This window comes from Schistocerca nitens, chromosome 5, assembly GCF_023898315.1.
Source record: "Schistocerca nitens isolate TAMUIC-IGC-003100 chromosome 5, iqSchNite1.1, whole genome shotgun sequence".
In the NCBI taxonomy this organism is placed as follows: Eukaryota; Metazoa; Arthropoda; class Insecta; order Orthoptera; family Acrididae; genus Schistocerca; species Schistocerca nitens.
Window position 1 is genome coordinate 337,596,093 of NC_064618.1, and position 12,409 is coordinate 337,608,501.

General features: G+C 40.9%; 1 pseudogene; it reads right to left on the bottom strand.

The window, feature by feature from the left end:
• Nucleotides 1-7,012: 7,012 nt before the first annotated feature.
• Nucleotides 7,013-7,130, bottom strand: LOC126261165 (5S ribosomal RNA; annotated as a pseudogene).
• Between the last annotated feature and the right edge of the window lie 5,279 nt (nucleotides 7,131-12,409).

Consider the following 12,409-nt stretch of genomic DNA (forward strand, 5'->3'; position numbering starts at 1 on the left):
CTTTCTCCTACGTTCCAAAGTCTGTATCCTACGCTTAGTTGTCATCCATTCGGCTTATTTTTATTGAACTTCTTAGTAACAAAACCTTACTTGATAGTGTTACGGATTATATGCTAGCACACTCTGATGATGGGGCTGCCACCTTCCTGTCTTCCAGACATGTAGGATTTTTAACAGAGGTTTCCTTCCCTACTCAAGTTGCCTTCAGTGAGCTAGCGAACTTTCTCTGTACGTTTGAATAAGAAAGAAAAGGAAGAAAGACACCCTCGGGACTTCTAATACAGTCGGTGTCGAAAAAGTAAGAGATAGCGAAGGGAGACTAAGAGAAAAGTATACAGTAGAAACCTGACGCAAGTAAGTGGAAATAATGTCTAAAGGCACATGCATTTGCCATCCACATACTCCCAAGATGGGAGCCTCGTAGGAGGATGTTGCCATGTCAAGATACGAAAACTCAGGATCGGATAAATGAAATGATGGCATGTCATGAGACGTTCTCTGTCTGTCTCCTCTGTGAAAAGCCTGCCCTGCCAGTACTTCACTACTACCGGTATAGCCCTCTTCTTCACTCAAACATTCACACCCTCTTGCCCTCTACGTTAAGGCGGTGTCTCCTCGTGAGGCAAATTTTTACATCTTGTCAATAACTATATGAAATACAGAAAATCTCATTCTCGTTCCCATGGAAGCAGTTAGATAGGCAACCCGCTACGGACAACCCGATCTTGTAGGTCATTTAATATAAGTAATATAGATAACGCAATGAATGACTTGTGAATCATGAGCAAAATCATAGTACGGAAGAATAAGTAAGGACTAGAAATTTTCCTGGCATTCATACATTTTGAAATTTATTTTGATGATAAATTAAATAAATTTTCGCTGTTAGCCCTTGAGATATAAGGTGGTGATGCAGCCTGTTGTTGTATAAGGAGAAACGTATAAATACATTAATGTTACAGTAGCTATTAAACTTCATCCAGGCAGTATGAAATTCAGAAGTGTAAGAAAAGTTGGGCAAGGAGAGGTATGGTATCATCAATCATATCACATCTCCGCAGCTATGGAGGAGGTCCCATAAACTAGAAAAAAGAAAAATTGGGTGTTATTAGGAAATACAGACACAACGCCCGATTTTCTAGACATTGCGCTTTTTCCTCTACTGCAGTTAAACATCAATAAAGAAGTGAAGTACGTAATTAACGAAGCTTAGTAGAAATTGTGTTTAATACACGGAAAGAGGAAACGGTACAAATGGTTCGAATGGCTCTAAGCACTATGGGACTTAAAATCTGACGTCATCAGTCCCCTAGACATAGAACTACTTAAACCTAACTAACCTAAGGACATCACACACATCCCTGCCCGAGGTAGGATTCGAACCTGCGACTGTAGCGCCTAGAACCACTCGACCACAGCGGCCGTCGGAAACGGTACAATTCAATAATGAAGTAATAGGATTAGTTTAGGATTCCTTGTATTTCGACTAGTCGAGGAAAACTTCTTAATCTGAAATGCAAAGTTTACATTCGCTACGTTATCGACAGTAATGCAATCAATCGATGTTGGCATGATTTCCACTTCAGTCAAATTTTATCTGTTTTATGTTTGATTTTTTTTAACATAAAGAGTTTTGAATAATTATTAACAATAATGTGGCTACGTGGGCAATTACTACATGCTATATCTAAACAATTACGAAGAACTATTGTAGACAAGGTATTACAACAGACTTCTCTGTTTTGGCTTCCCTGTTAGTTAAGTATTGCTTCATTACTCACTGGTGATATTTTATTACACCAGTGGGCATACAGTGTGCAATTTATATACCTATATATACATATTTTAATATAAAAATTTTAACAGCAGTAACATATTTAAGCCAAAAATGAAACAAAATACTGCTTCTATCGACTAGTGCGTTGTTTAGATAAAGCGTTCATGAAGTAATAAAAGTTTAAATTCATTTCCAACGGGTAAAACGCTTCTAGGAAATAAATGGTGTACTAATAATAATAATAAAAATTTCGTGCGACCAGTGACTGGGTGCAAGCCTTTCACTTGGACGCCACTTGGGCTACTTGCGTGTCCCTAACATAGATGAGTTTACCTATAATTTGGAGTGGAATCCCAACCATGTGTGTTTTCTGGTGATTCCTCAAATCGTTGAGAAGTGGAGCCCACAGTAAAGTTTGAAAGAAAATTTCCATATTTCGACCGGGATTCGAGTCCGCGATTTTTTCGGTCACGCGTTTACCGCTACACAATCAAGTCCTACAATAAATGATATTATAAAGATGTAAGATGTAAACAGTTGGGCCGGCCGAAGTGGCCGTGCGGTTCTGGGCGCTGCAGTCTGGAACCGCGAGACCGCTGCGGTCGCAGGTTCGAATCCTGCCCCGGGCATGGATGTGTGTGATGTCCTTAGGTTAGTTAGGTTTAACTAGTTCTAAGTTCTAGGGGACTAATGACCTCAGAAGTTGAGTCCCATAGTGCTCAGAGCCATTTGAACCATTTTTTTGTAAACAGTTGTACAACAAGGAACTCCGTTTCATGTTTACGTAATTGGCTTTGAGATAGAACAAACTCCGGCCCCTGCAGCCGCGTAACACAACTACCGAAATTCGAGTACATAACGGTGTTTTTAAAATTTCGTGTTGTCGAAGTATGATTAATCTCACTTTCGAGCCTCCATGAGTAACCAATAAAACATATTTTACTGTCTGCACATTATGAGCATGGGATGTAAGAATATAACGTGTAAATTTTATGTTTGTTAATCGAATTACAGTAATTAACGAGCATAACACTGATTGTGAGGATACGAGGTGTGGCTAGAAAAAACCGGACTAGTACTGGTGAAACAATAAAACGAATGCAATAAGGCTGAAAGTCGCGTGGCCTGTCACGTGACTCTCGCTCCGCGTACTGCTCGAGTTTCATCTGCCTCCTGCACTCAGTCTGCCCGTGGCGTCTGTTTTAAGTAGTTGACGTTTTGTCTGTGTGTCGGAAAATGTTGAGTGTACAGAAAGAACAGCGTGTTAACATCAAATTTTGTTTCAAACTAGGAAAATCTGCAAGTGAAACGTTTGTGATGTTACAACAAGTGTACGGCGATGATTGTTTATCGCGAACACAAGTGTTTGAGTGGTTTAAACGATTTAAAGATGGCCGCGAAGACACCAGTGATGACACTCGCACTGGCAGACCATTGTCAGCAAAAACTGATGCAAACATTGAAAAAATCGGTAAACTTGTTCGACAAGATCGCCGTTTAACAATCAGAGCAGTGTCTGAGTTAACAGGAGTTGACAAGGAAAGTGTCGAACAAGTTTACCGATTTTTTCAATGTTTGCATCAGTTTTTGCTGACAATGGTCTGCCAGTGCGAGTGTCATCACTGGTGTCTTCGCGGCCATCTTTAAATCGTTTAAACCACTCAAACACTTGTGTTCGCGATAAACAATCATCGCCGTACACTTGTTGTAACATTACAAACGTTTCACTTGCAGATTTTCCTAGTTTGAAACAAAATTTGATGTTAACACGCTGTTCTTTCTGTACACTCAACATTTTCCGACGCACAGACAAAACGTCAACTACTTAAAACAGACGCCACGGGCAGACTGAGCGCAGGAGGCAGATGAAACTCGAGCAGTAGGCGGAGCGAGAGTCACGTGACAGGCCACGCGACTTTCAGCCTTATTGCATTCGTTTTATTGTTTCACCAGTACTAGTCCGGATTTTTTCTAGCCACACCTCGTATATTACTCCGTATCTCCTTTCCGTAGACATAAAGTAAAACAGAAGTGTAGGCTCAGTGGAAGCAGGAAGCACCAACAGAGGTGCCTTCCAACGTAAACACGCACCAGTGCCAGCAGGGCTTCATTAGTCATAGCCTTTATGGAATGGTGCCAGTAGGGCACGTGAACACGAATGACTCTTAAAAATGAAGAAAGGTGAGTGATCTGTTCTACAGCTGCGTAACTGTAGAAAATTTGAAACTAAATAACGTTTTGCTGGAGTTCGTTTTATAACAAAAGAAAAAAACCGTCTACCAACCGGATCAGATTTAATGATATCTAATACGACACCGTGCACAATGCAATTTCTAACCTAAAACTTCGGAAGACTGCTCGAAATATTGTGACGACTTATTAATCACATACGGTACAAGACTTTGCAGACAAAGGGTTGAGCACTGATACAAATTAGTCTCTACATCTAATAAAAAGCAGAGGAAAGTCTTTATAACAATGTTTATCATCATGACTTCCTTGTACTAATGACTCTCTGTATTTTTACCACATCATATTAGAATAAAAATTCGACATTTCGTCGGTGACTTTCATCGTCTTCGCTAGGAGCAAGTGATGAAAACAATTTGTTGCATCAGAAATACTGGCAGTATTTCAGCCACAGAAAGCCTTGTATTTGGTAGTTAGTACCACAGTATTGCCAGTATTTTTGATGGAACTAATCAACTTTCCGATGAAATCTTCCATCGTTTTGCATCACAGATACAGACTGCTGCGTGTCCAGTCATAAAGCTTCAAGTGCTGTTCCGTCCTATTATGTGTTCAGACAAGTATTACGCTCAATCTTTTACTTAAAATAATCTCGGTGGATGGGGTTAAGTTAACTGTGAACAGGGGGACTTTGTTAGTATGTGCAAGTCTGTGGTACTACAAGGAACAAAATTAGAGTACTGACGCAGTAAGTCTAGGAAAAAGTGCTCATAGGATCCGTTAGTTCCTTCGGTCTGTAGGAAAGGAAGATCAGCTTCGCGTTGAACTGTAAGCCACTCAGACTCCAGATTGAGAGCGACCCAACTCTGGTGGGACGAAAGGCATCCTAAACGCATAGCATTCACTGCTATTAAAGTATCTATGGGTAATACTAGAGTTCCGCTGCCTGGAAGTTAGCACTGTTCACTCACTCTGTAGCTGTGTAACTTACTATACTAGTTTTCACAAATAAATTCTTCGTTTGATTGAACAGACTAAGTAGTATGCATAGCTACCGTGTCAGTACCGAATATTTATTAAGAATAATCAATATTCCAGCTCTTTTCGATACTCACCCGCCAGAGAGTAAAAAAAACCGTTTATAAACGCTAATCTCGCAAAATTACAACGGATAAACAGCGGAACATTGTGTTAGACGATTATCGTAAAGTACCATAGAGTATAAGAATACAGACTGGGAAAAGGAATGAAAGAAGGAGCCACACGGTAGAATTCTGCACAGAGCATAATTTAAACTGGAAGGTTTCAGACTGATTATATAATGGCAAGACAGAGATTTTGGATACAGATTTTAAACTGGAAAACTTTTCTAGAGGCGCATTTGGACATCGATCACAATTTATTTATTATGAACTGTAAATTAAAACTGAAGAAATTTCGGAAAGACTGGAACTTAAGGGGATGGGATCCGGATAAGTCGAAAGACTCACAGGTTGAGAATTTCACAGGGAGCAATAGGCAACGATAGACTGAAACAAGGGAAAGGATTAGAGTAGAAGATGAACGGGTAGCCTTGAGAGATGAAAGAGTGAATGTAGCTGAGGATCAAGTATAAATCTTTAGAGATACTGAATTCAGTTGATTAAAGGATAAAATACAAAATGTAGCAAATGAACCAACATAAAGAAAATACAAACGTCTAAAACATGAAATATACAGAAAATGCAAAGTGGCTAAGCAGGAATGACATAGATGCAAGTCTGTAGAAATATAACTAGTGGAAAAGTGGGTACCGTCTAAAGGAAAATTAAAGAGGGTATTGGAAAAATGAGAAGTGGTTCTATGAATATCAAGAGCTCAGGTGCAAAATCAGTAGTAGGCAGAAAAGAAAAAGATGAAATTCGGAAGGCTACACAAGGAAAATGAACTGGAAGGAAGTGTTATAGAAAGGTAAATTGAAGCTGATGAATATGAAATCTTGAAGAACTTCACAGAGCCGTGAGAAACCTAAGTCGAAACGAGGCCCCTGGGGTAGACGACATATCCTCAGAACTGCTGATGTCCGTGGGAGAGCCAGCAATGACAAAACTGTTCCACCTGGTGGGCAAGAAATATGAGACAGGGGAAGCTACCTCTGACCTCATGAAGAAAGCATGTGCAGATAGGTGTGAAAGTTACAAAACTACCAGTTTAGTAAGTCATAGTGAAAGTTGTTTATCATGGAATTAGTTCGTTTTTACGTTTTCCATTATAAGCAACTTTGCATGCCTGAACACATAAGTGAAACGTATTATTTGGCTACCAGAACTTACAATTTTGAATAGAGCTCAGACGAGCGACGGATCAGTTGCAGAGAGAGGGAGAGAGAGAGAGAGAGAGGGAGATGAAGCGCCACAGAATGAGGAGTTTGGGTGGTGAATGTGTCGCATAGGGAATGAATTTTACGTGAGAATGCTTCCTGTATAGTAACTGAGGATTAATGATAAAGGATGACTTTTAGGAGGCTTATGTAGAGAGACTGCTCAATTGGAAAAACCAAATATGTCTTAAACTTTACTTGCTGTAAGCGCTAGGCGAGTTAAGTACTGTAGTGTAAGAATTTCAGTGCGTTTAAAAATATCTACGTGTTGGTATCCAGAGTAAATCATCAGTCACGTGGTCAGTATTCTAATGATCTTTCTTCTGCCACCGTTGGTTAAAAGTATTTCATTAGGAAAGCGGACAGCAAATCTTAGGTAATTTAAATATTGTGTGTAAATTTAATTTTTGTGGTGTACAACAATGCAGAGAAAAATCTATAGTCCATGTTAATTTGAATCACCTTTGCTTTATTAAGAGCACTCAGCACTCCGTCTTCAGGCCACAAGTGGCCCATCGGGACCATCCCACAGCCGTGTTATCCTCACTTGAGGATGCAGATAGGAGGGGCATGTGGTTAGCACACCGCTCTCCCGGCCGTTATGATGGTTTTCACTGACCGGAGCCGCTACTTTTCCGTCGAGTAGCTCCTTAATTGGCATCATGAGGCTGAGTGCACCCGAAAAATGGCAACAGCGCATGGCGACCTGGATGGTCACCCATCCAAGTGCTGGCCACGCCCGACAGCGCTTAACTTCGATGATCTCACGGGAACCGGTGTATCCACTGCGGCAAGGCCGTTACCACACTTTATTAAAGGGATTTAATGTAATTTAAAAACACCTTTTCGTTCATTTACAAATATTCTTTTGAAGCTAATCCCCATTGTTAAATGAAAAATTAATTTGGTTTAAATTGCGCTGTCATGTCTTGCACTACTTCGTGGATAGTGAGCTGCATTTTGAAAGAGAGTTAAAAAAGTCTAATTTATTTAAAAAAGTCTAATTTATGGAAGCAGCCTCAAATAAGAAAAAGATAAGGCAGTTTGCCGCGCAGTGATTTATTTCATGTAGATGTAGTTCAGGAATTCATATATTTGCAATAAACAGACAGAGAAGGGCCGAGTTATCAGTTGTAGGGCCAAAATAACTTCCTGAGATAAAATCAAGAATTGCAAATTTTATATAAATTCAGTAGATGCTTCTTTTTAGTAGGGCATATTTTTGATATACAACAGTTAGGCACTGGGTGCGATTGTTTCGTGACAAAGCCATTATGAATTATTGATAGCCATTACTTATATTCAGTCTTATTTACGTATAGTAAGGTTCAGTTTAGATTAACTGATGTCACTTACTTTAAAAGTAATTTACATATTTAATGTTCATATTCAAAAGTAGAATAGCGAAGCTTGTTCTAGATCACAAAATGTAATCAGAATTTCAAAGTCAGACAATCTGCAAGTAAAACGTAACAGTTGCATGATTTTCACTCAGTTACTGTAATATAATTATAATTAGAAGTTTTAATCGTTGAAAAATACTGACAATCATTTACACAACAATGGAAAAAGTGATAGAAACAGACCTCTAGGACTATCAACTTGGTTTCCAAAGAATTGTTAGAACACTAGAGGCAATACTGATCTTATGACCTAGAAAAGTTAAAAAAACGCAAATATAGATTTATACACTACTGGCCATTAAAATTGCTACACCAAGAAGATGACGTGCTACAGACGCGAAATTTAACCGACAGGAAAATGATGCTGTGAGACGCAAATGATTAGCTTTTCAGAGCATTCACACAAGGTTGGCGCCGGCGGCAACACCTACAACATGCTGACATGAGGAAAGTTTCCAGCCGATTTCCCATACACAAACAGCAGTTGACCGGCGTTGCCTGGTGAAACGTTGTTGTGATGCCTCATGTAAGGAGGAGAATTGCGTACCATCACGTTTTCGACTTTGATAAAGGGCGGATTGTAGCCTATTGCCATTGCGGTTTATCGTATCGCGACAATGCTGCTCGCTTTGGTCGAGATCCAATGACTGTTAGCAAAATATGGAATCGGTAGGTTAACATTATGTGTGTGTTGATAGCTTCTTTCTTTCGTTTGTTTGTTGGCCTATATTAATAGAAATATAACTCAGTTCGATTTTTTCTCAACAATAAGTATGTGGTAGTTGATAGGTCCTGTTCCGTCAACATACAATTTATATCGTTTTTAAAAATCGGCTACAGAAACAGTCTCAAATTTATATTTACTTGCAGAGCTGTTCTATTTATCTGATCACGAAATAAGACATAAGCGAGCAGAAATAACAACAGCTTGTAGAAAGTAAGCTGCTTTCGTAATCACATCCATGTTGTTTGGATATGTTGAAGTTAAGGAGACAGTTCTTTCCTAAACATGGTATCAATTGGCTGCATACGTGGAGCAGAGTGTAACGTTTCAAATATTTCCTTTCTTCTGTGAAAGGCGGCATTTTCTTTCTACGAATTCGCTACAATTCCTGTAACCAACGATATATCACTCTAACGTATGGTAGCTGACCCTAGATGACACGTGACTTTTATTTTTTAATTTTTTTAAGTTCCACAGTATGTGGGACGGACGATATAATTTGGCATACGAGTTGATCTTCTGGTACTCTAAGAAACAACCTCTGCCATGCACATCACTTTGTTTTCCTGAAGACAGATGTAAATAATTGGAAACTCGTAAATTCAAGGTTAGTAATGAAATAGTTATCGTGTTGATTAGGATACCAGTATCTGGAAGGAGTATGGCTCGAATCCCCCATAGGCCAGTTTGACCTAGGTTGTCTACTGTTTTCTTAAATCAGTGCAGGAGGCCATCTTTACACATGTTACCCATGCATTTCACTTCGTATCAGTGCACCGCTTCCAGTGACCCCTACGAGGACGAGGTCTTAAACAGTAAACATATTTTCTCCGATGGCAAGAATAATCATATAGTAGTTTTGGATTTCCGATAAAGAAGGTCACCAGTTGGCGCCAATATAACTTGTTCTTATATTTAAAGACAGTATTTACTGTTACTATAATATTTACAGTATGTAAGCAGCATTTGTAATTGTGATAAGACAATTCCATATGCACTGATGACGCCAGACATTATGACCACCTGCTTAATAGCATGTTCGTCCGTCTTTCGAACGTAATACGACGGAGGATTTGTGTGACACAAATTCGGCATGTCTTTACTACAGGGTGTTTCAAAAATGACCGGTATATTTGAAACGGAAATAAAAACTAAACGAGCAGCGATAGAAATACACCGTTTGTTGCAATATGCTTGGGACAACAGTACATTTTCAGGCGGACAAACTTTCGAAATTACAGTAGTTACAATTTTCAACAACAGATGGCGCTGCAAGTGATGTGAAAGATATAGAAGACAACGCAGTCTGTGGGTGCGCCATTCTGTACGTCGTCTTTCTGCTGTAAGCGTGTGCTGTTCACAACGTGCAAGTGTGCTGTAGACAACATGGTTTATTCCTTAGAACAGAGGATTTTTCTGGTGTTGGAATTCCACCGCCTGGAACACAGTGTTGTTGCAACAAGACGAAGTTTTCAACGGAGGTTTAATGTAACCGAAGGACCGAAAAGCGATACAATAAAGGATCTGTTTGAAAAATTTCAACGGACTGGGAACGTGACAGATGAACGTGCTGGAAAGGTAGGGCGACTGCGTGCGGCAACCACAGAGGGCAACGCGCAGCTTGGCCGGCCGCGGTGGTCTCGCGGTTCTAGGCGCGCAGTCCGGAACCGTGCGACTGCTACGGTCGCAGGTTCGAATTCTGCCTCGGGCATGGATGTGTGTGATGTCCTTAGGTTAGTTAGGTTTAAGTAGTTCTAAGTTCTAGGGGACTAATGACCACAGCAGTTGAGTCCCATAGTGCTCAGAGCCATTTGAACCATTTGAACGCGCAGCTAGTGCAGCAGGTGATCCAACAGCGGCCTCGGTTTTCCGTTCGCCGTGTTGCAGCTGCGGTCCAAATGACGCCAACGTCCACGTATCGTCTCATGCGCCAGAGTTTACACCTCTATCCATACAAAATTCAAACGCGGCAACCCCTCAGCGCCGCTACCATTGCTGCACGAGAGACATTCGCTAACGATATAGTGCACAGGATTGATGACGGCGATATGCATGTGGGCAGCATTTGGTTTACTGACGAAGCTTATTTTTACCTGGACGGCTTCGTCAATAAACAGAACTGGCGCATATGGGGAACCGAAAAGCCTCATGTTGGAGTCCCATCGTCCCTGCATCCTCAAAAAGTACTGGTCTGGGCCGCCATGTCTTCCAAAGGAATCATTGGCCCATTTTTCAGATCCGAAACGATTACTGCATCACGCTATCTGGACATTCTTCGTGAATTTGTGGCGGTACAAACTGCCTTAGACGGCACTGCGAACACCTCGTGGTTTATGCAAGATGGTGCCCGGCCACATCGCACGGCCGACGTCTTTAATTTCCTGAATGAATATTTCGATGGTCGTGTGATTGCTTTGGGCTATCCGAAACATACAGGAGGCGGCGTGGATTGGCCTCCCTATTCGCCAGACATGAACCCCTGTGACTTCTTGCTGTGGGGACACTTGAAAAACCAGGTGTACCGCCAGAATCCAGAAACAATTGAACAGCTGAAGCAGTACATCTCATCTGCATGTGAAGCCATTCCGCCAGACACGTTGTCAAAAGTTTCGGGTAATTTCATTCAGAGACTACGCCATATTATTGCTACGCATGGTGGATATGTGGAAAATATCGTACTATAGAGTTTCCCAGACCGCAGCGCCATCTGTTGTTGAAAATTTTAACTACTGTAATTTCGAAAGTTTGTCTGCCTGAAAATGTACTGTTGTCCCAAGCATATTGCAACAAACGGTGTATTTCTATCGCTGCTCGTTTAGTTTTTATTACCGTTTCAAATATACCGGTCATTTATGAAACACCCTGTATGTTTCCGTTGGTATTTGGCACCTGACATCTAACCACATGTCACTTAGTTCCAGTAAACTGAGAGCGCGGAGTTGGCACACGATAGCATCCCATATGTGTTTCACTGAATTATTGATCCGGCATACCTGAAGGCCAAGACGTCTACGAGAGTTCACTATTATGTCCCTCAAATAGTCGTATTATAATTCCAACCTTGTGACACGAACAGAATATGACATCACCTTCGTTGGAAGACTTCAAGGATCAAGGGAGTCAAGTGCTCAGCACTAATCTTCACGTGGTCAACAACGATTATTGTGCTTCGATTACTACCCAGGTCCGATAGAGGAGCAGGCGAACGTCCCCTGTGGCATAATACTGGTCCCATCGGCTTCCAACCGTGGCATCATGTACGTCTCAGCAGCAGTTCATCTCGATGCCACGGCCATCGACCTGGTGTAACAATAAATGTGAACCATCCTATTATGTGACACCTCTCCATTGATCGATGAAGTAATCTTTATGATCCAGTCGCTGATGCAATCTTAATTGATAACGTAGTTGGGTCAATATGGGAAAATGTAGATGTCGTCTGCGGCGAAATCCCATGCGAACAATTCGCGCTGAACTGTGTTCCCTGAGACACTTGTGCATGCACTAGCATTGTACTCTGTTGTCAGATCGACAGATTGCTTCGCGTCCTGCTTTACGTAACGAGAAAGTCTCTGACCCCATGTTACGTGATGCGGCGTGGATCAGGTAAATTCTAGTGTCCGATTCCATCCGTCGGCTTTGACCACTGACGTTACACCTACACAGAGGCGATCTTTGAAAACAACGAAGTTTCATCGCAAATAAACCAATGTATTTGAGAAAAGAAGGTAATACAAATATATAAGATAAATTACAATCACAGTTCATACGGTAGCCACGAACTATATCGCAAAAAATGGAAGTAACACAAAAGAAAAGAACAACAGAAGAAAGGAAAATGCGTGGATGACATTATTATCGTAATTTACGCGAGTAAGTGAAATAAAACACTGACGACCTTTGAAGTCCAGTACAATGTCATGCATCGTAAACTCGTAATATTGTGCAATAGCGGC